A 25798-nucleotide genomic window follows, 5' to 3' on the forward strand; every position below is an offset into this window, starting at 1 on the left:
CTACTATAACGATCGGATATAATGGAAATAGGTATTCCATGCCTTGAAACAATTTCCTTTATGTATAATCGTAATAGTTTCTCCATTCTATCCATTTCTTTTATAGGCAAGAAATGTGCAGATTTGGTGAGACGATCAACTATTACCCAAATGGTGTCATAATCCCATGCAGTTTTGGGTAACTTTGTGAGAAAAATCCATGGTAATACCATCCCACTTCCATTCTGGGATTTCTGGTTGTTGAAGTAACCCTGTTGGCTTCTGGTGTTCTGCTTTGACTTTAGAACAAGTTAAACATTCCCCGACATATGTTGCAACGTATGTCTTTAAATTAGGCCACCAATAATGCGTCTTAAGATCTTGATACATCTTTCCAACTCCAGGATGTATCGAGTATCTTGTCTTATGTGCCTCGTTCAATATCAACTTCCTTAATCCACCCAGCTTTGGTACCCAAATACGTTTTGCAAAATATCGAATTCCGTCTTCCCGTATAACGAGTTGCTTCTCGTACTTCTTCATTATTTCATTTCATCCTTAGGAAATTACCTGCTTATCATTCTTAGTCTAGACACATCTTGCTGCATTGATTGCATGAATAGTGTACAGACAAAATTCATATCTTAGCGTATCTGCTAAATCATATCTTATCGTATCTATTACCGTAAACTTTGCCTGACATATTCCGTAAATTCCTCCGTAATCTATGAAATATTTTGATCTATATATATAGATATTCTATGTAGTTAGAATACCACCCGATAGTCGGAAAATCATTTCGTATCGAAAAATCCTTTATCAAATCATATGAAATGGAATTTGTCATCAGTTCAAGTTCCTCGGATTCCGAAATGGAATCCCCTCAAGCTCCAAAAGGAGTGTGACTGGAATGGATCAACCAATCAGCCATCATCTATTCTGGATGAATTGGGAATGGGTTCGTAGCCTCCTTAATCATCGGAGACAAGAAGAAGGCGATCCTTTCCATCAACCACATTGCCCTCTTGGCGAAGAACCTGAAGCACTTACCGGCGAACCTGTCTGAAACACCATTTTCTCTCTCATTTCCAGAGTATCTCATCACGATTATATACTACACCAAATTCTAGATCTTATTTATCCGCTCGTCCGAACCGACAATCACCCCGGTGTAATAGAAGAAGTCAACGAGCTTCGCGCTCGGGTAGTGGCTTTGGAGAATATGGTGCAAAGGTTACAAACACCAGCAGCAGCACCAGCAACATAACCAGTACCACCTTCAACAACATCAACAGTACCATTACCACCACCAACAACAACCGCATCGCAAACCTCAACTTCACAATCTGTCCCATGAGCATCGACGTCATACGCCCTGTAGATACTAAGGAATACCACAATGATGAAGTATTGATTCATAACTTCATTGGGAAAACATTCTACGACGATTATGTAATTTCTAAAGTTTAGAAATTATCTATCCTAGCCTTAACCATAAATCAAATGAATTTAATTTAATATTAACTCATTAAATCTATATTACATCTGAAGAAATATACACATATATTTCCATAAAGACTGTAACAAAATTCTTTTGTACAAAATATTAATTGTGACATTTTTTAACGGGCAGGTAATACCCGAGAGATATATAAATTCACAATTAATATGTTACATTCTTCGAATCTGATTCAGTAAATCATCCGTTATACTCCCTATTTTCACAACAATATACATTCTTTTATAGAAATCAAAACAACCATACTCATTCAAAAATCTAATTACATATTCTAATTTTAAAATCGCCGAATTCAATTCAAGATATAACCGGTATCATCACTCTTAGATTCTTACATCTTTCAAAGCTATACTTTGACTTCAAAACTGTGTTAGAACATCGTATGAATATTAACGATTATAATCTGTGTTCAAGCCCTTCGAAATACCTGAAGACACTTCAAATAATGAACAATCGAGATGATGATCCAACCACATGTTATCCACAGTTACGTACCTGAAAAACTCTTGAAACCAAAGTCATAATTTAACACGTATCCATGTCAGACCTTTTGACATTTACTAGCTAAAATAACTTTTCAATCCCTTCTAAAAATAGACGGTTTTGTCACAGCTCCAGCAAACCAACTTCAAATGTTCATTCGAATAAGCCTTATTATAATGATTACCCCTTCATCATTATTACCGGGGAACCTTTCATATCTCGCCACATTAGCAGTAAACTTATTAACAACTTCATTGATCTTTGACTTTTCGAAAAATCTTTATATTTATCAAAACCCCATCATTTACTCATCTGCATCTTGTAACGAGAATTGCCATACGAATCATCGGGAATTAGCAATCAGTATTTTGAAATCTCGCAGCATGTCTACGCCAACAATTATATGTGTCTATCTTCTTGACTTATATACTTTGAATGTGAAGTTTCTGAAAAACACCCTAAACTGCGAACTAGTTCTCGAAATGCTGATGAAGCAGCAAAAACTATAAACAACCTTAACAGTAAAAAGTTTGATGATAAAGAGTAGTGTGTTGGCAAAGCTCAGAAAAAGAGAAGATTTGGTATTGAAAAATACGGATTGAGCAAACCATGAAGAAGGCTGTGGATAAATCACAAGGACGAAATCTACCTTCAAAGAATCCAAATGATTCCGTGTCTGCTGAAGTCATTATCGAATACCTTGCTCCTGACTCTAAACCCTTACGGACAACATTCTTCATCATCCTCTGATATTAGAAATTCTAAGATATCATCGTATCTTTCATTATAAATATCCTCCATATTTCTGAAGATATTTCTATAATTATTCTTATCTGAAATCATTTACCTCTTCCCGCTGTCTGTATTACATCATAAAAGAAACTATTTTAGTTTCTAAATTTTGAAACTTTCGAATTTAAAATAGGAATATTTTTGAAGTAGTGTTGGGAACTGAAGCATGAACTAGTATAATATAATGACACTTGATCAACGTGATTATATTACAGTAAGTCATGCTGAGTTTCTAAATGGAACGTGATGATTCACAGATCATAATGTCATCGTGTGCTATGTTACACGACTCTTGTATTCTCTTTAACCTCTAAAATATCAAGAAAATATTTCTTGATGATTCGGCCTTTACCGAGGTATTCTAGTAATTCGACAAGTCAAGATCGTGCCATTACAATTTTCTTCTTAGAACATTAACAATGTTCATTCCGAAATTCATATATGCGAATTCTGGACCATTACAAGCGGTGCTTAATCGCAAGAAGAATAAACGAAAGGACAAAACTCCGAAATATAAATTGGGGTATAAATCGCAGCAAATAAAAGAGAGCATTAATTGGGGATGACAATGATTATAGAAGACAGAAGCAGGGACATCGAAATATAAGGGAAGATATAAAACCCAACAACAACTCAGAAACTATAAACTGTATATATCGATGCATATAGCAATATAAAGACACGGGAGAACTAAAAATACTATAAAACCAAGAGTATAGTAGAAGTAAATAGATTCTTCCGGAGGTAGATGAAAAAGAAGAACGACATATATGAAAGTGAGGAGTATATAGAGAATCAGCACTGGATGAAGCATATTGACAAATAATTTTAAAGTAAGAATTGAGGGAGAAAGAATAGAAGGTGTAAATTAAAAGGAAACGAAGGAGGTGGATTTATAGTGAAATATCTGACCGAAAAATCGAGATGAATCATCGCATTAAATCGAAGAGGATCATAATTTCCTTAATCACTGAAGAATCAAATCCTATATAGATTACAAAGATTTTCTTTAATCCGGAGATCAACCGTGATGACGTCAAAAGATAATACGAATCCCTATTTTCTTATTTCACTCTTTTACGATAGCTTCACTCATACGTTTTGAGTAATCGAATTATTTTATCCATATTTCTCAATCATGATAAAACCCTATGAATTAACTTATATTCATCATAATAACATTCTTATTGTTAGCCATGACGACCTCGATCAAATTTTGAGACGAAAATGATGGTGAATCGTGAAGGTAAAGATGATTAAATAATGGTGATAACTCGAATAAAATATCATGGTGATTATGTACGATGTCTAGGTAATGGTAGTATTTATGTTAATAAGGAAGAAAAGATAATGAAACTGTGAACGATTTGGTGCTGGCGAGGGTAAACGGAGATGGTATGATAATTAGGTGATGATACGATAATGATGACTAAATTATAATGAAGATTAGGTTAGTGATTAAATTAAGAATTATGATTAGATTATGATTATGATAATGATATATGATAATGGTGTTGATGATGAAGACAAGATGATGAAATGATAAGGATGGTATTATGATGAACGATGCTTACGGTTATGATACGGGTTTGATAACATAATCAATGATGATTATAGTTGATGTTAGGAAGAAGAATATGAAAACAAGAAGCTAATTAAAAAGATTTAAAATCCTAGTTAAAATAGAAAGTAACATATAGAAGGGTGGCTTAAGGGCGTTTGTGTTAACTAGGAGGTCTTGGGTTTGAGCCCAAGCTCTTGCATTTTTTTTTTAGAAAAAGAAGAAAAAGGGGAAAGAGTATTGTACTGGTTAAATGGATTTGGTTAGCAAATTATAACAGAAAAACATGGAATGGATCATTGGTTTAGAATGTTATCGGGTTAGCGGGACGTCGCGGGTTCAAACTCGGACTTGAGCATTATTTTTTAAGACCACTTCTTTGATGTAGTTTACTTATTACTCATTATTATTATTATTATTATTATTATTATTATTATTATTATTATTATTATTATTATTATTATTATTATTATTATTATTATTATTATTATTATTATCATTTTTAATGTAAGTAGTATTATTATTGAAACTAATTTTTTTATCATTTTTTTTATTATTAGAACTATCATTATTATTATTTTTATTATTAGAATTATCATTATTTTTATCATTATTAGTTTTATTATCATTTTTATTATTTCTAACACTAATATTATTATTTTTATCATTATTATTATTAGAATTATTAATATATCAAATAAAGATTTTCTATATAAAAATATATTATTTACATAAAACATAACTATATTAATATATTTGTAATAAATATTAATTATCTATTTAATGTATATAAAAAATAAATATAGTTAATTTAGCTGTTAATGAAACGTACAAGTTACTAAAATAACAATTAATAATAATACCTAAATTTGTTCGATTACCATTATATGTGTTAATATACATATAAATGATATAGGTTCGTGAATCCAAGGCCAACCCTATTTTTGTTCAATGCCGTTATATGTATTTTTACTACAAAATACATTATGGTGAGTTTCATTTGCTCCCTTTTTAATTGCTTTTGCAATATATATTTTTGGGCTGAGAATACATGCGCTGCTTTTATGAATGTGTTACGAGATAGACATAAGTACTTAAAATATATTCTACGTTGAGTTGTACCACTGGCATACTTCCCTGTAGCTTGGTAACTACCATTTACATGCAGTATTGTAAACGCGAATCCTGTTGATAGATCTATCAGGCCTGACAACCCCAACCGGACTGGATGACCAGTATTCAACGGTTGCACAGTACTTCATTTCAGTGACTACACTTGGTACAGTGTAGTGAGATTTTATAATAAAGGGAATATGAGACGTTGATTAAATGTTAAGTATAGTTACCAAGTGCTCAACTACTTAGAATATTTTTATTAAAACGTTTGTGTATATGAAATCTTGTGGTCTATTAAGATATTGAAATGATTGTTATGATAAACCTATGAACTCACCAACCTTTTGGTTAACACTTTTAAGCATGTTTATTCTCAGGTATGAAAGAAACCTTCTGCTGTGCATTTGCTCATTTTAGAGATATTACTTGGAGTCGTTCATGGCATATTTAAGTCAACGCCTCGTAATGGGACCAAATGTTGATGACTTCATCCAGGTGGATAAGGACGGGTTGTTAGAGTTGGTATGTGTTATAATTCAGTAGGCTTATAACTACCTTTAGTGGTTTGGTTTGTGTCTATAGACTACTTAAAATAAGATTGAGTAAAGAATGGTAATATATGAAAATATATTCTATGTGAGTTACATGATTACATTTGATGGGGTATTTATAATACAATAATTTACTGTGCTGTTAGGTATAATAATAATACACCCGTGATCAAATTTGTCAGCCACCTTTTTTTGTCATTATCACAACACTCCCCATTGGATGAAAAATTGTATTAAAGAGCAACTTAGTACTGCCTCGTTAAAAACCTTGCTAAAGAAAAATCCAGTGGGAAAAAGCTTTAGCTAAGGGAAAAAGAGTGAAGCATAGAGTTGGCTCCCCCTCAAATAGACATTGATGAGCTGTTACATCTTTTGAACATGTCTCATGCCAATGTTATGAACGTGTGTTCTAAAAATAGCAGTTAGAAGTGCTTTGGTGAAAAGATCAGCAGAATTTTTGCTAGATTGAACATATTTCATTTCAATCTGGTTGTCCTTAATGAGATTTTAAGTGTATGAGAAGAATCTAGGAGGTATGTGTTTTGTTCGGTCATTTTTGATATACCCTTCTTTCATATGTGCTATGCAAGCTGCATTATCTTCATAGATAGTTGTTGGACTTTTATCGCGTTCTAGTCCACAAGAATCAGTAATGAGTTGTGTCATTGATCTCAACTAAAAACATTCTCGAGTAGCTTCATGTAATGCAATCACTTCAGCATGATTTGATGATGTTGCAACAAGTGTTTGTTTCTGAGAACACCATGATATTGCAGTACCTCCATTTAGGAATACATATCCAATTTGAGATTTAGCTTTATGTGGATCAGATAAATAACCTGCATCTGCATAACGAACCAAATCTTGTTTTGATTCGTTAGAATAAAATAATCCTAAGTCTGTAGTTCCTCGAAGGTATCGAAATATATGTTTGATCCCATTCCAGTGTCTTTTGGTAGGAGCTGAGCTGAACCTTGCCAACAAATTAACTGTAAAAGAAATGTCAGGTCTTGTACAATTTGTAAGATATATAAGAGCTCCAATTGCACTAAGATATGGTACTTCTGGTCCCAGGATATCTTCATGATCTTCACAGGGACGAAATGGATCAATGTCAACATTAAGTGATCTAACAACCATAGGAGTACTTAATGGTTTTGCCTTGTCCATATTGAAACGTTTTAAAATCTTTTCCGTATATGTTGTTTGATGTACAAGTAAACCATTAGGCATATGCTCAATCTGCAAACCAAGGCAATACTTGGTTTTTCCGAGATCTTTCATTTCAAATTCTTTCTTTAGAAGTTGAATGGCTTCATGGATCTCTTTATTTGTACCTATGATGTTAAGATCATCGACATAAATGGCTATGATCACATATCCGGATGTTGTTTTCTTAATGAATACACATGGGCAAATAAGATTATTGGTATACCCTTTGCTTATCAAGTAATCACTTAATCGTTTATACCACATGTGACCCAATTGTTTCAAACCATATAAAAATCTTTGTGATTTGATTGAGTACATTTCTTTGGGTTTTGCATTGGTTGTTTCTGATACCTTAAATCCTTCAGGTATCTTTATATATATATCACTATCAAGTGATCCATATAGATAAGTAGTCACAACATCCATGAGATGCATTTCTAAATTTTTAGAAACTGCCAAGCTGATTAAGTATCTAAAAGTAATTGCATCCATAACAGGGGAATAAGTTTCATCATAATCAATTCCCGGTCTTTGAGAAAAACCTTGAGCTACAAGTCTAGCTTTATACCGTGTAACTTCATTTTTCTCATTTCTTTTTCGCACAAAAACCCATCTATATCCCACAGGTTTCACATCTTTAGGTGTGAGAACGATAGATCCGAAAACTTTTCATTTATTGAGCGATTCAAATTCAGCTCTTATTGCTCCTTTCCAATGATCCTAATCATGTCTATTTTGACATTCCATGACAGATTTTGGTTCTGGATCATTATCATCATTCATGATGTCATATGCAACATTATATGAAAATATCTCATCAAGATTCTTCATTTCATTTCGGTTCCATAATATTTTTGAATGTGCATAGTTGATTGAAAATTCCGTATTGACATCATCAATCTCCTCTGCAGAAGGAGTATTGATTTGTGGTTCTTCTTGAACACTTTATTTTACCTCATTATCAGCTGATTTTTTTTTTCGAGGATTTTTATCTTTTGAACCAATTGGTCTCCCACGTTTCTGGTGTGGCAACGACTCAAGAGCGACATTATTGCCAGCTTTTGTAATTTCAATTCGAGCTGGAGCATTTGCTGCTGGTATATATGATTTAGTCACTCTTTTTGCAACTTTAAATGCTTAAAGTAATTAATTTGCATGTTCTTGCATATGCATTATTTTGAACTTTCGTTTTGCATTCTTTTGTGCGAGTTCTATATACTTTAATTGATGTTCACATCATGAAGCATCTTTTTCTTTATTTTTCATTTCTCCCCCTAATCTAGGGAACAATTTTTTATTAAAATGACAATCAGCAAAAAACGTGCTGTAAAAACATCACCCGTCATGGGTTCAATATATCTTATGATTGAAGATGTTTCATATCCAACATATATTCCCATCCTTCTTTGAGGACCCATTTTAGTGCGTTGTGGTGGCGCGATAGGAACATAAACCGCACAACCAAATGTTCTAAGGTGGGAAATATTTGGCTGATGGCCAAAAGCAAGTTGCAAGGAAGAATATGTATGACTTGCACTTGGTCTAATGCGAATTAATGATGCAGCATGTAAAATTGCATGACCCCATACAGATACTGGGAGTTTTGTTCTCATTATCAATGGTCTAGCTATTAACTGCAATCGTTTGATTAGTGATTCGGCTAAACCATTTTGTGTATGCACATGGGTAACATGATGTTCAACAACAATCCCAATAGACATGCAAAAATCATTAAATGCTTGAGATGTAAACTCACTAGCATTATCCAATCTCACCCTTTTAATAGTATAATCAGGGAAATGTGCTCTCAATTTAATAATTTGAGCAAGAAATTTTGCAAATGCCACATTTCGACTTGATAATAGACAAACATGAGACCATCTACTAGATGCGTCTATTAGGACCATGAAATATCTAAATGGTCCACATGGTGGATGAATTGGTCCACATATATCACCTTGAATTCTTTCAAGAAACATTGGTGATTCTTTTTCAACCTTAAGAGGTGATGGTCTTATTATCAATTTTCCAAGTGAGCATGATATACATGGGATAAATGCATTATGAGGGATCTTTTGATCCGTCAATGGATGTCCATGTGTATTTTGAATTATTCTTTTCATCATTGTTGATCCTGGGTGGCCTAATCTTTCATGCCACGGATTAATCATTAAAGGATCACATGCCTTTTCATTAACTACCATGTGTGCTTCTGGTACATTTATATATGTATAATGTAAACCAGAACTAAGTCTTGGTAGTTTTTCAATCACATGCTTCTTGTCAGTGATACTTAAGTATTTATCATTTTCTGTAGTCACTGACTGATAATCATATCCATTTTGGTATATGTCAGAGAAGCTTAACAAATTTCTCTTTGACATGGGAGAAAATAAGGCATTTTTTGTTAGAAAATTTGTACCATTTGGTAACATGAATTTTGCCTTTTCCATTCCTTTTATTAAATCCGCAGGACCTGATATAGTATGTACCGTTCCTTCTGTTGCTTTAAAATCAGTGAAATATTTATTAGATTTGAGTATAGTGTGTGTGGTACCACTGTCTGCAATACAAAGATCCCCACCATTTGACTGATTTTGCACTCCAGTGGTGTACATCATGAACTTCAAAATATGAGAAACAAATAATGAGTACATAATTCATCAATATATTACATTCAAAATATGTTATAAACGAAAGTACATAATAAAGAAAGATATAGTAAAGTAGATATGGTATAGATCGTAAATCTATATCCATTTATTTGATATGGACATATAATAGAAAATTTATTCATTAAAGTAGTCACTTGTTGGCTCAGTGATTTTTGTATCAAGGTCATCCACAAGGTTTGCCTCTTTTCCTTTTCCCTTTAGAGATTCTTGATATTGATTAACAGAATTTTGATTTGTTCGACAGTTCTTAGACCAATGTCCAATTTTACCACATCGATAACAAGAATCTTCAATATTCTTTGAAGAGCTACCTTCAACATTATGATTTGTGGGATTGTATGGTAGTTGAAATTTATAATTTTGTGGATTATTATTTCTTTGTCCACAACCATTACCACCTTAAACATTACGACCATGACCACCACCACGACCATTACCATAAGGGTGATTTCGAACATAGTTATGATTTTTATTATTGTTATGGTAATTTCCATGATGATGGTTTTGGCCAATATGACCACGACCTCGCCCACGTCCTTGTCCAGGTGCATTTATTTTTTTATTATTATTATTGTTAATAGCATTAGCTTTAGGGAATGCTAGCGCACTCGTAGGACGAGATTCTTGATTCTTCATCAGTAATTCTTTATTCACTTCTGCAACTAAGAGATGAGTTTGAAGTTTGGAAAAAGTTTTGTAATTCTACAATCTTAAATTTTATTGTATAGTTATGTTTGCAGAATGCATTGTGGAGAAAGTTTTCTCCATCATATCAGCATCACTTATTTCTTGATCACAGAATTGAAGCTTTGAACCGATCTTGAACATGGCCGAGCTGTATTCACTTACCTTTTTAAAGTCTTGGAACCTTAGATTTCTCCATTCTTCCCTCGCAGCTGGGAGTAATATTTCCTTTTGATTATCAAATCTACTCTTGATACTTTCCCATAAAACAAGTGGATCTTTGATAGTGAGATACATATGTTTTAAGTTGATATAAATATGTTTGCGAATAAAAGCAATTGATTTTAATTTATCTTGATCAGAACAAGTATTATTTTCTTTTAAAGTTTCTAGAATACCCAATGATCCATGATTTATTTCTACATCCATGACCCATGATGTGTAGTTTGTTCCCGTTACGTCTAGGGCATCAAACTCAAGCTTTGATAAGTTTGACATTTTCTATTTTCAGAAATATGAACAACATAAATTATAATCATAATCAATTTCTAACAACATGAAATTAGAATCATTTTAAATTCATAAGTAGCAAACAACAGAATAATGGTATGATTACAAATAATAAAACCACAAGGGCAGGATAGAATATAGGTTCACCCGGTGGTATATTATCAATAATGATGATAGTTAATATGACCAATACAATAGGAAAAATCATCCTTGTGCGAATCATGTTTACAAAAACTTTTTGAGAGTGGTAATCTGAGAAAATGAAGATTGATTTGTGAAAATGTGAAAACGGAGATGTTTATTTTATATTTGAAAAATATAGTCGTTGTAACGTCGTCAGTTGATGTTAACAACCGTTATGTATATATGACCGTTGTAACGTCGTTAGTTGACATTAACGAATGTTATGTACTCGTTATATTAATAATCATTTTAATAAAAGAATTTTATTAGTATAAATAAGATTACTATAAAATACATTTAGTATAAATATGTTTAGTATAAATACGAAGATTAAGATAATAAACATATTATGCATAAATAATAAATTTAAGAATAAACATTAGTATTCATGAAATAAATAAATGATTAATTGCATAAATAATCATAAATGTTAGATAACATAAATATAAATGTTAGTGAAGTTAATAAGAGTTAAATTACAGAAATATAATTCAGGCGGTATAACCGACCATATATAACATAAATATAAATGTTAATGAAGTTAATAAAAGTTAGATTACAGAAATATAATTTAGGCGGTATAACCGACCATATATAACATAAATATAAATGTTAATGAAGTTAATAAAATTTAGATTACAGAAATATAATTTAGGCGGTATAACCGACCATATATAACTTAAATAACATAAATATAAATGTTAGTTATGATGATAATAATATTTATCTTACTAATAAATAATAGAAGATATCGTTAAAGAAATTTTTTTTTATTACCTTGATTATATGGAGCACTTCGTGCTGATAACGTGTATAATTCAGTAGGCTTATAACTACCTTTAGTGGTTTGGTTCGTGTCTATAGACTAATTAAAATAAGAGAGAGTAAAGAATGGTAATATATGAAAATATATTCTATGTGAGTTACATGATTACATTTGATGGGGTATTTATAATACAATAATCCATGATGTGTAGTTTGTTCCCGATACGTCTAGGGCATCAAACTCAAGCTTTGATAAGTTTGACATTTTCTATTTTCAGAAAGATGAACAACATAAATTATAATCATAATCAATTTCTAACAACATGAAATTAGAATCATTTTAAATTCATAAGTAGCAAACAATACTTGTTCTGATCAAGATAAATTAAAATCAATTGCTTTTATTCGCAAACATATTGATATCACCTTAAAACATATGTATCTCACTATCAAAGATCCACATGTTTTATGGGAAAGTATCAAGAGTAGATTCAATAATCAAAAGGAAATATTACTCCCAGCTGCGAGGGAAGAATGGAGAAATCTAAGGTTCTAAGACTTTAAAAAGGTAAGTGAATACAGCTCGGCCATGTTCAAGATCCATTCAAAGCTTCAATTCTGTGGTCAAGAAATAAGTGATGCTGATATGATGGAGAAAACTTTCTCTACAATGCATTCTGCAAATATAACTATACAAGAAAATTTAAGATTGCAGAATTACAAAACTTTTTCCAAACTTCAAACTTATCTCTTAGTTGCAGAAGTGAATAAAGAATTACTGATGAAGAATCAAGAATCTCGTCCTACGGGTGCGCTAGCATTCCCTGAAGCTAATGCTACTAACAATAATAATAATAAAAAAATAAATGCACCTGGACGAGGACGTGGGCGAGGTCGTGGTCATATTGGCCAAAACCATCATCATGGAAATTACCATAACAATAATAAAAATCATAACTATGTTCGAAATCACCCTTATGGTAATGGTCGTGGTGGTGGTCATGGTCGTAATGTTTACGGTGGTCGTGGTCGTGGACAAAAAAATAATAATCCACAAAATTATAAATTTCAACTACCATACAATCCCACAAATCATAATGTTGAAGGAAGCTCTTCAAAGAATATTGAAGATTCTTGTTATCAATGTGGTAAAATTGGACATTGGTCTAAGAACTGTCGAACAAATCAAAATTCTGTTAATCAATATCAAGAATCTCTAAAGGGAAAAGGAAAAGAGGCAAACCTTGTGGATGACCTTGATACAAAAATCACTAAGCCAACAAGTGACTACTTTAATGAATAAATTTTCTATTATATGTCCATATCAAATAAATGGATATAGATTTACGATCTATACCATATCTACTTTACTATATCTTTCCTTATTATGTACTTTCGTTTATAACATATTTTGAATGTAATATATTGATGAATTATGTACTCATTATTTGTTTCTCATATTTTGAAGTTCATGATGTACACTACTGGAGTGCAAAATCAGTCAAATGATGGGGATCTTTGTACTGCAGACAGTGGTACCACACACACTATACTCAAATCTAAAAAATATTTCACTGATTTTAAAGCAACAGAAGGAACGGTACATACTATATCAGGTCCTGCGGATTAAATAAAAGGAATGGGAATGGCAAAATTCATGTTACCAAATGGTACAAATTTTCTGATAAAAAATGCCTTATTTTCTCCCATATCAAAGAGAAATTTGTTAAGCTTCTCTGACATATACCAAAATGGATATGATTATCAATCAGTGACTACAGAAAATGATAAATACTTAAGTATCACTGACAAGAAGGATGTGATTGAAAAACTACCAAGACTAAGTTCTAGTTTACATTATACATATATAAATGTACCCGAAGCACACATGGTAGTTAATGAAAAGGCATGTGATCCTTTAATGATCAATCTGTGGCATGAAAGATTAGGCCACCCAGGATCAACAATGATGAAAATAATAATTCAAAATACACATGGACATCCATTGACGGATCAAAAGATCCCTCATGATGCACTTATCCCATGTATATCATGCTCACTTGGAAAATTGATAATAAGACCATCACCTCTTAAGGTTGAAAAAGAATCACCAATGTTTCTTGAAAGAATTCAAGGTGATATATGTGGACCAATTCATCCACCATGTGGACCATTTAGATATTTCATGGTCCTAATAGACGCATCTAGTAGATGGTCTCATGTTTGTCTATTATCAAGTCGAAATGTGGCATTTGCAAAATTTCTTGCTCAAATTATTAAATTGAGAGCACATTTCCCTGACTATACTATTAAAAGGGTAAGATTAGATAATGCTGGTGAGTTTACATCTCAAGCATTTAATGATTTTTGCATGTCTATTGGGATTGTTGTTGAACATCCAGTTGCCCATGTGCATACACAAAATGGTTTAGCCGAATCACTAATCAAACGATTGCAGTTAATAGCTAGACCATTGATAATGAGAAAAAAACTCCCAGTATCTGTATGGGGTCATGCAATTTTACATGTTGCATCATTAATTCGCATTAGACCACGTGCAAGTCATACATATTCTCCCTTGCAACTTGCTTTTGGCCATCAGCCAAATATTTCCCACCTTAGAACATTTGGTTGTGCGGTTTATGTTCCTATCGCGCCACCACAATGCATTAAAATGGGTCCTCAAAGAAGGATGGGAATATATGTTGGATATGAAACATCTTCAATCATAAGATATATTGAACCCATGACGGGTGATGTTTTTACATCACGTTTTGCTGGTTGTCACTTTAATGAAACATTATTCCCTAGATTAGGGGGAGAAATAAAAAATAAAGAAAATGATGTTTCATGGTGTGAACCTCAATTAATGTATCTCGATCCTCGCACAAAAGAATGCGAGACCGAAGTTCAAAAAATAATGCATATGCAAGAACTTGCGAATAAATTGCCTGATGCATTTACAGATACAAAAAGAGTGACTAAATCATATATACCAGCAGCAAATGCTCCAGCTCGAATTGAAATTCCAAAAAGCTGGCAATAATGTCGCTCTTTAGTCTTTGCCACGCCAGAAACGTGGGAGACCAATTGGTTCCAAAGATAAAAATCCTCGAAAAAGAAAATCATCTGATAATGAGGTAAAAGAAAGTGTTCAAGAAGAACCACAAATCAATACTCCTTCTGCAGAGGAGATTGATGATGTCAATACAGAATTTTCAATCAACTATGCACATTCAAAAATATTATGGAACCGAAATGAAATGAAGAATCTTGATGAGATATTTTCATATAATGTTGCATATGACATCATGAATGATGATGATGATCCAGAACCAAAATCTGTCATGGAATGTCAAAATAGACATGATTGGGATCATTGGAAAGGAGCAATAAGAGCTGAATTTGAATCGCTCAATAAAAGAAAAGTTTTCAGATCTATCGTTCTCACACCTAAAGATGTGAAACCTGTGGGATATAAATGGGTTTTTGTGCGAAAAAGAAATGAGAAAAATGAAGTTACAAGGTATAAAGCTAGACTTGTAGCTCAAGGTTTTTCTCAAAGACCGGGAATTGATTATGATGAAACTTATTCCCCTGTTATGGATGAAATTACTTTTAGATACTTAATCAGCTTGGCAGTTTCTAAAAATTTAGAGATGCATCTCATGGATGTTGTGACTGCTTATCTATATGGATCACTTGATAGTGATATATATATATATATGAAGATACCTGAAGGATTTAAGGTATCAGAAACAACCAATGCAAAACCCAAAGAAATGTACTCAATCAAGTTACAAAGGTCTTTATATGGGTTGAAACAATCGGGTCGCACGTGGTATAAATGATTAAGTGATTACTTGATAAGCAAAGGGTATACCAATAATCTTATTTGCCCATGTGTATTCATTAAGAACACAACATCTGGATATGTGATCATAGCCGTTTATGTCGATGATCATAACATCATAGGTACAAATAAAGAGATCCATGAAGCCATTCAACTTCTAAAGAAAGAATTTGAAATGAAAGATCTCGGAAAAACCAAGTATTGCCTTGGTTTGCAGATTGAGCATATGCCTAATGGTTTACTTGTACATCAAACAACTTATACGGAAAAGATTTTAAAACGTTTCAATATAGACAAGGCAAAACCATTAAGTACTCCTATGGTTGTTAGATCACTTAATGTTGACACTGATCCATTTCATCCCTGTGAAGATCATGAAGATATCCTGGGACCAGAAGTACCATATCTTAGTGCAATTGGAGCTCTTATGTATCTTACAAATTGTACAAGACCTGACATTTCTTTTGCAGTTAATTTGTTGGCAAGGTTCAGCTCAGCTCCTACCAAAAGACACTGGAATAGGATCAAATATATATTTCGATACCATCGAGGAACTACAGACTTGGGATTATCTTATTCTAACGAATCAAAACAAGATTTGGTTGGTTATGCAGATGCAGGTTATTTATCTGATCCACATAAAGCTAAATCTCAAACTGGATATGTATTCCTAAATGGAGGTACTGCAATATCATGGCGTTCTCAGAAACAAACACTTGTTGCAACATCATCAAATCATGCCGAAGTGATTGCATTACTTGAAGCTACTCGAGAATATTTTTGGTTGAGATCAATGACACAACTCATTACTGATTCTTGTGGACTAGAACGCGATAAAAGTTCAACAACTATCTATGAAGATAATGCAGCTTGCATAGCACAGATGAAAGAAGGATATATCAAAAGTGACCAAACAAAACACATACCTCCTAGATTCTTCTCATACACTCAAAATCTCATTAAGGACAACCAGATTGAAATGAAATATGTTCAATCCAGCAAAAATTCTGCTAATCTTTTCACCAAAGCACTTCCAACTGCTATTTTTAGAACACACGTTCATAACATTGGCATGAGACATGTTCAAAAGATGTAACAGCTCATCAATGTCTATTTGAGGGGGAGCCAACTCTATGCTGCACTCTTTTTCCCTTAGCTAAAGCTTTTTCCCACTGGAAAAAACCCAGTGAAAAAAACTCTTTTTACCTTGCTAAAGAAAACCCAGTGGAAAAAACTTTAGCTAAGGGAAAAAGAGTGCAGCATGGAGTTGACTCCCCCTCAAGTAGACATCGCTTCAGCTTTACATCTTTTGAACATGTCTCATGCCAATGTTATGAACGTGTGTTCTGAAAATAGCAGTTGGAAGTGCTTTCGTGAAAAGATCAGCAGAGTTTTTGCTGGATTGCACATATCTCATTTCAATCTGGTTGTCCTTAATGAGATTTTGAGTGTATGAGAAGAATCTAAGAGGTATGTGTTTTGTTCGGTCACTTTTGATGTACCCTTCTTTCATCTGTGCTATACAAGCTGCATTATCTTCATAGATAGTTGTTGAATTTTTATCGCATTCTAGTCTACAAGAATCAGTAATGAGTTGTGTCATTGATCTCAACCAAAAACATTCCCGAGTAGCTTCATGTAATGCAATCACTTCAGCATGATTTGATGATGTTGCAACAAGTATTTGTTTTTGAGAACGCCATGATATTGCGGTACCTCCATTTAGAAATACATATCCAGTTTGAGATTTAGCTTTATGTGGATCAGATAAATAACATGCATCTGCATAACTAACCAAATCTTGTTTTGATTCATTAGAATAAAATAATCCTAAATCAGTAGTTCCTCGAAGGTATCGAAATATGTGTTTGATCCCATTCCAGTGTCTTTTGGTAGGAGCATAGCTGAACCTTGTCAACAAATTAACTGCAAAAGAAATGTCATGTCTTGTACAATTTGTAAGATACATAAGAGCTCCAATTTCACTAAGATGTGGTACTTCTGGTCCAAGAATATCTTCATGATCTTCACATGGACGAAATGGATCAGCTTCAACATTGAGTGATCTAACAACCATAGGAGTACTTAATGGTTTTGCCTTGTCCATATTGAAACATTTCAAAATCTTTTTTCAGTATATGTTGTTTGATGTACAAGTAAACCATTAGGCATATGCTCAATTTGTAAACCAAGGCAATACTTGGTTTTTCCGAGATCTTTCATTTCAAATTTTTTCTTTAGAAGTTGAATGGCTTCATGGATCTCTTTATTTGTACCTCTTTTCTTATCAAGTAATCACTTAATCGGGTATACCATATGCGATCTGATTGTTTCAACCCATATAAAGACCTTTGTAATTTAATTGAGTACATTTCTTTGTGTTTTGCATTTGATCCTTCTGATACCTTAAATTCTTCAGGCATCTTCATATATATTTCACTATCAAGTGATCCATAAAGATCAGCAGTAATAACATCAATGAGATGCATTTCTAGATTTTTAGAAACTGACAGGCTGATTAAGTATCTAAAAGTAATTGCATCCATAACAGGGGAATAAGTTTCATCATAATCAATTCCCGTTCTTTGAGAAAAATCTTGAGTTACAAGTCTAGCTGATAATGCTAAAAACGAACATATATTTCATAGCATTATTCCTCAAGAAAGACAAGCTTTTAGTTGCAATTGTTCTATTTACAAGTGATATTCGTTTAAATAATAAAAGGTGAAGACAAAAGACAGATTCGACGAATTGAAGACGCAAACGACCAAAAAGCTCAAAAGTGCAAAATACAATCAAAGAGGTTCCAATTATTGATAAGAAACGTCTCGAAATTACAAGAGTACAAGATTCAAAACGCAAAGTACAAGATATTAAATTGTACGCAAGGACGTTCGAAAATCCGGAACCGGGACCAGAGTCAACTCTCAACGCTCGACGCAACGGACTAAAAATTACAAGTCAACTATGCACATAAATTTAATATAATATTTAAATAATTCTTATAATTATTTATATATTATATAAATAAATAAAAACAGTCGGCAAGAAAGACTCCAAATTGTGTGAGCTGTATTTACAAACTCCGCGACTCGCGGAGTTTGAAGGTAAAAAATGCCGCGAGTCGCGGAGCCCCAAAGTCTGAAACTCCCTATAAAGCCAACCGAATTCTGATAATTTTTCATCATCAATATATCCATCTCTCTGTCTATATCGTATATATTTATATTTATATTTTAATTTTAATTTTAATTTTAATCCTAATAATAAGAGTATGTTAGCGAATATTGTAAGGGTGTAAGTCGAAATTCTGTCCGTGTAACGCTACGCTATTTTTAATCATTGTAAGTTATGTTCAAACTTTTTAATTTAATGTCTCGTAGCTAAGTTATTATTATGCTTATTTAAAACGAAGTAATCATGATGTTGGGCTAATTACTAAAATTGGGTAATTGGGCTTTGTACCAATAATTGGGGTTTGGAAAAAAGAACGAAACTTGTGGAAATTAGACTATGGGCTATTAATGGGCTTTATATTTGTTTAACTAAATGATAGTTTGTTAATGTTAATATAAAGATTTACAATTGGGCGTCCCTATAAATTACCATATACACTCGATCGGACACGATGGGCGGGGTATTTATATGTACGAATAATCGTTCATTTAACCGGACACGGGAATGGATTAATAGCCACTAGAATAATTAAAATAGGGGTGAAATTATGTACAAGGACACTTGGTATAATTGATAACAAAATATTAAAACCTTGGGTTACACTCAGTCGACATCCTGGTGTAATTATTAAACAAAGTATTAAAATCTTGTTACAGTTTAAGTTCCCAATTAGTTAGAATATTTAACTTCGGGTATAAGGATAATTTGACGAGGATACTCGCACTTTATATTTATGACTGATGGACTGTTATGGACAAAAACCAGATGGACATATTAAATAATCCAGGACAAAGGACAATTAACCCATGGGCATAAAACTAAAATCAACACGTCAAACATCATGATTACGGAAGTTTAAATAAGCATAATTCTTTTATTTCATATTTAATTTCCTTTATTTTATATTTAATTGCACTTCTAATTATCGCATTTTTATTGTTATTGTATTTAATTGCACTTTTAATTATCGTACTTTTTAATTATCGCAAGTTTATTTTATCGCACTTTTATTAATCGCAATTTCATTATCGTTATTTACTTTACGCTTTAATTTAAGTCTTGTATTTATTTTTATTATTTTACATTTGGTTTTAACTGCGACTAAAGTTTTAAAATCGACAAACCGGTCATTAAACGGTAAAAACCCCCCTTTATACTAATAATATTACTTATATATATATTTGTATTTTTATAAGAATAAACTAATATAGTGTTAAGCTTTGTTTAAAGATTTCCCTGTGGAACGAACCGGACTTACTAAAAACTACACTACTGTACGATTAGGTACACTGCCTATAAGTGTTGTAGCAAGGTTTAAGTATATCCATCATCTAAATAAATAAATATCTTGTGTAAAATTGTATCGTATTTAATAGTATTTCCTGCTAAAATTAATAGCTATTTTATATACACCTCGCACGACATCACTAGCTTTATACCTTGTAACTTCATTTTTCTCATTTCATTTTCGCATAAAAATCCATCTATACTCCACATGTTTCACATCTTTAGGTGTGAGAACGATAGATCTGAAAACTTTTCTTTTATTGAGTGATTCAAATTCAGTTCGTATTGCTCTTTTCCAATGATCCCAATGATGTCTATTTTTCCATGACAAATTTTGGTTCTGGATCATCATCATCATTCATGATATCATATGCAACATTATATAAAAATATCTCATCAAGATTTTTCATGTCATTTCGGTTCCATAATATTTTTTTGAATGTGCATAATCGATTGCAATTTCTGTATTGACATCATCAATCTCCTCTGCAGAAGGAGTATTGATTTGTGGTTCTTCTTCAACACTTTCTTTTACCTCATTATCAGCTGATTTTTTTTCGAGAATTTTTATCTTTGGAACCAATTGATCTCCCACGTTTCTGGCGTGGCAAAGACTCATGAGTGACACTATTGCCAGCTTTTAGAATTTCAATTCTAGCTGAAGCATTTACTGCTAGTATATATGATTTAGTCACTACTTTTTGTATCTATAATACATCAGGTAATTTATTTGCAAGTTCTTGCATATGTATTATTTTTTAACTTTCTTTTCGCATTCTTTTGTGCGATGATCAAGATACATTAATTTATATTCACACCATGAAACATCTTTTTCTTTATTTTTCATTTCTCCCCCTAATATAGGGAACACTTTTTCATTATAATGACAATCAGCAAAATGTGTTGTAAAAACATCACCCGTCATGGGTTCAATATATCTTATAATTGAATATGTTTCATATCCAACATATATTCCCATCCTCCTTTGAGGATCCATTTTAGTGCTTTGTAGTTGTGCAACTAGAACATACACTGCACAATTAAATGTCTTAATGGTGTGAAATATTTGGCTCTTGGCCAAGATCAAGTTGTAGAGGAGAATATTTATGAGTCGCACTTTGTTTAATGTGAAATAAAGTCGCAGCATGTAAATTTTCATGTCCTCATATAAATTCTGAGAGTTATGTACTCATTTTAATGGTCTAGCTATTAGTTGCATGCTTTTAATTATTGATTCAGCTATACCAATTTTTTTATGCACATGAGCAACTGGATGTTCAATAACAATCCCTTTAGACATATAATAATCATAAAATTCTTGAGATGTTGACTCGCCAACATTATCAAGTCTCACCCTTTTAATGGTGTAATCAAGAAATGTGCTCTTAATTTAATAATTCGAACAAGAAACTTTCCTAATGTCACATTTCGATTTGATAATAAACAAATATGAGACCATCTGTTAGATGTGTCTATTAGAATCATGAAATATCGAAATGGTCCACATGATGGATGTATTGATCCATATATATCACCTTGAATTCTTTCAAGAAACATTTGTGGTTCCTTTTCGCAATATATTTTTCATTAATCACCATATGTGCTTTTCATTAATCACCATATGTACTTTTTCATTAATCACTATATGTACTTTTTCATTAATCACCAAATGTACTTTTTCATTAATTACCATATGTGTTTTTCATTAATCACCATATGTGCTTTTTCATTAATCACCATATGTACTTTTTCATTAATCACCATATGCGCTTTACATCATATATCCTTTTCATCATATACGCTTTTTGAAAGGACCCGATCATATACATTATAAACGATTCTCAATAGTTGATTACATCGCGAGGTATTTGACCTCTATATGATACATTTTTCAGACATTGCATTCGTTTTTAAAAGATAAACTCTCTTTACATCGAAAATTGACAGGCATGCATACCATTTCATAATATCCAACTATAAATGACCTAATCCGTCATTTACTTAATAATAATCTCTATTGAACTCAACGACTTGAATGCAATGTCTTTTGAAATATGCCATGAATGACTCCAAGTAACGTCTTTAAAATGAGCAAATGCACAGCGAAAGATTTCTTTAACACCTGAGAATAAACATGCTTTAAAGTGTCAACCAAAAGGTTGGTGAGTTCATTAGTTTATCATAATCGATCATTTTCATCATTTTAATAGACCACAAGAATTTCATTTCCATTTCTCATAAATATACGTCCCATGCATAGAGACAAAAATCATTCATATATATTGAACACCTGGTAACCGACATTAACAAGATACATATAAGAATATCCCCTATCATTCTGGGAAATCCTTCGGACATGATAAAAATGAATTCGAAGTACTAAAGCATCCGGTACTTTGGATGGGGTTCGTTCGGCCCAATAGATCTATCTTTAGAATTCGCGTCAATTAGGGGTGCACTAATTCTCAAAATTAGTGATGTTCCCTAATTCTTAGATTACCAGGCTAAAAGGGACATATTCGGCTTCGATCATTCAACCATATAATGTAGTTTCGATTACTTGTATCTATTTCGTAAAACATTTATAAAAGCGCATGTATTCTCAGTCCCAAAAATATATATTGCAAAAGAATTTAAAAAGGGAGCAAATGAAACTCACAATACGATATTTTGTAGTAAAAATATTCATACAACGATACTGAACAATGCAGGGTTGACCTCAGATTCACGAACCTATATCATTTGTATATATATTAAAACGTATAATCGTAATCGAACAATTATATATATTATTATTAGTGATATAATTTTTTATATTAGTAACTTTTATATTTCATTATTATTATATATTAATTTTATACATATATAAAAATATAAATTTTGTTATGTCATATTTATTAAATATTATATATATATATATATATATATATATATATATATATATATATATATATATATATATATATATATATATATATATATATATATATATATATATATATATATGTATATATATATATATATTTATTTCATTTGTGTGTTTAAATAGTAATTATAACAATACTAGAATAATATTAGTAGTGATTATAATGATAATTATGATAATAATGATAATACTAGTATTAATAATAATGATAATAATATTAATGATTCTCAAAATAATAATATTAATGATAGTTTTATTAATAAATCTTATAATAATGATAATAACAGTTTTTAAATGAAAAGTTTAGTAATATTAATCATAAATAGGTTAATAATACTAATGTTTAAAAATAATACTAATACTAATATTAATTAAAAATAATGATAACATTAATAAGCATAATCATAATAATAATAATAATAATACCTAAATGATAAGATTAATAATAATTTAAAAAAAAATACACTAATGATAATAACGTCTTTAATACTTATAAATATAAATATGACATTAGTAATAATAATTATAATTCTAACAATCATAATAATAATAATCATAATCATAACAATAATTAATAATACACATAATACTAATAATAATAAGGATAATAATAATAAAAGTAATTGTGTATACCCTTAAAGCTTTGTCTAAAAAGAATGCTTCAGACGGGACTCGAACCCGAGACCTCTCGCTAATATGCCAACACCCCAAACCATCGAGTCATATCTATTTTCTTGATCTAATCTCGGACTCTTTAATACTTAACCCGTATTTTTCTGTTCTCATCTAGAGCCCAACAAAAATAAGGAATCGACCCAATTAATAAACAAAAGGATTCGGCCCAATTATAAACCCAAAGTCTAGCAGCCTAATGGCAGAACAATACCCTATACAGCAGATATTTTTGGTGGGTTTCGTTTTGATAACAGAACCTTCGAACGGCAGTAAAAGGAAGGAAAAAAATACAGTTATGATCATCCTTTTCATACCATCATCATCATACTCTATGATCTTCCCAATCTATCATCATCATTAATCGATATCACCATCGATCATCTTAATCATCATCCTTTCATCTTTTATGTTTCATCGTCGACATACATCATCATTGTGTCCTTCTTTCTACGAACTCATCATCACTTATATCATCCCATTCATCATTTACTTTGTAACATAACAGTCCACACATGTATCATTGTATCATCACCTATGTCATAATACACATGCTCACTGTATCCTCCTTATTCATCATCACTCACGGTTCATCCTAAAACATTAATCATCACTAACATTATCGAATGCAACAGCGGCAGTGATTTATTTACAATTGGGTTAGAGGCCAAATATCTAAGGAGTTAGTCCACATATCGGCCCATCACAAATTTAAAATCCTGCAGCCCCTAATGAATCTCCTAGAATTAAGTTGGTACGTGAATTGAAAAGAGATAAGCCGTGGTCCACCAAACACTTTAATGGGCAAGTGGGAAACATAAATAATAATAAAAAAATATATGCGATGGTGGATTGGATTTGCATATGGTGGTGTTTGTTTTATCAACGAACAACAACTGCAATTAAAGGAGTTCGATGGTTTAGCTTGTGGTTTGTTCAAAACAGAAGGTAGAAGCTGAGCAGCAGCACGTGTTGTGATGATGATTGTTTCGATCACGATGAAGATGGAAAACATTCAAATAGGAGAGATAGAGAGACGTGGAGAGAGAGAGAGAGAGAGAAAGAGTGATGTTCTTAAAGATGGGGTTGGCGGTTTTGGATGTGACCGGAGGTGGTGATCGTAGTAATAGAAGTCGAGCAAGAAGGGTTCGATGGTTTGGTTTGAGGTTCAACTGTTCAAGTACAAGAAAGATGAGGGTGATGTTCTTTGTTGTTTGTGGTTTATGATTATCCAAAGTAGATACAGCAAAAATGAACAGAAAAAGTTTGTTAGGTGATTATCGTGTATGTGGGTGTGCGTATGGCGGTTTGTGGTTGTCGGGTGGAAGTGGTGATCGATGAACCAGAAATAGTAGTAGCATAACAGTAACCGTAAAGTGATCAAATAGGTTTATGGGTGTTGATGAAAGGTGACGGTTAAGGTTGAGGAGGATGGTGGCGGTTCTTGGTGGTGGAGGGTTGTCCGGTGGTCGATCATGGTTATGGTGCTAAGTTGGTTCAAAGACACTCAATTATAGAAATATGGAGCAGTGGTGGGTGTGTGTTGCTTCTCATATGCATACGTATATAGAGAAAGAAAAAGAGTAATAGAAATATATAATAATATAATTTGTAAGTTAATTAAACATGCAAAAACAGTGTTCAAAATAGTGAAGCAGCCACCTTATAGAAATATCCTACCGACAGTTTCAACTGAATATTATATCGTGTCCATTGCTAAACAGTTAATACATAAAAGTGTTCCTAAAAATCCCAAATTTTTAAATTAAGTCCATTTATTTATTTTGGTTATTATGGTATAAAATTCGATCATTAAATATTAAATAAAAATTACATTAATTATTCACCCCTAA

This window comes from Rutidosis leptorrhynchoides, chromosome 7, assembly GCF_046630445.1.
Source record: "Rutidosis leptorrhynchoides isolate AG116_Rl617_1_P2 chromosome 7, CSIRO_AGI_Rlap_v1, whole genome shotgun sequence".
NCBI classification, from domain to species: Eukaryota; Viridiplantae; Streptophyta; class Magnoliopsida; order Asterales; family Asteraceae; genus Rutidosis; species Rutidosis leptorrhynchoides.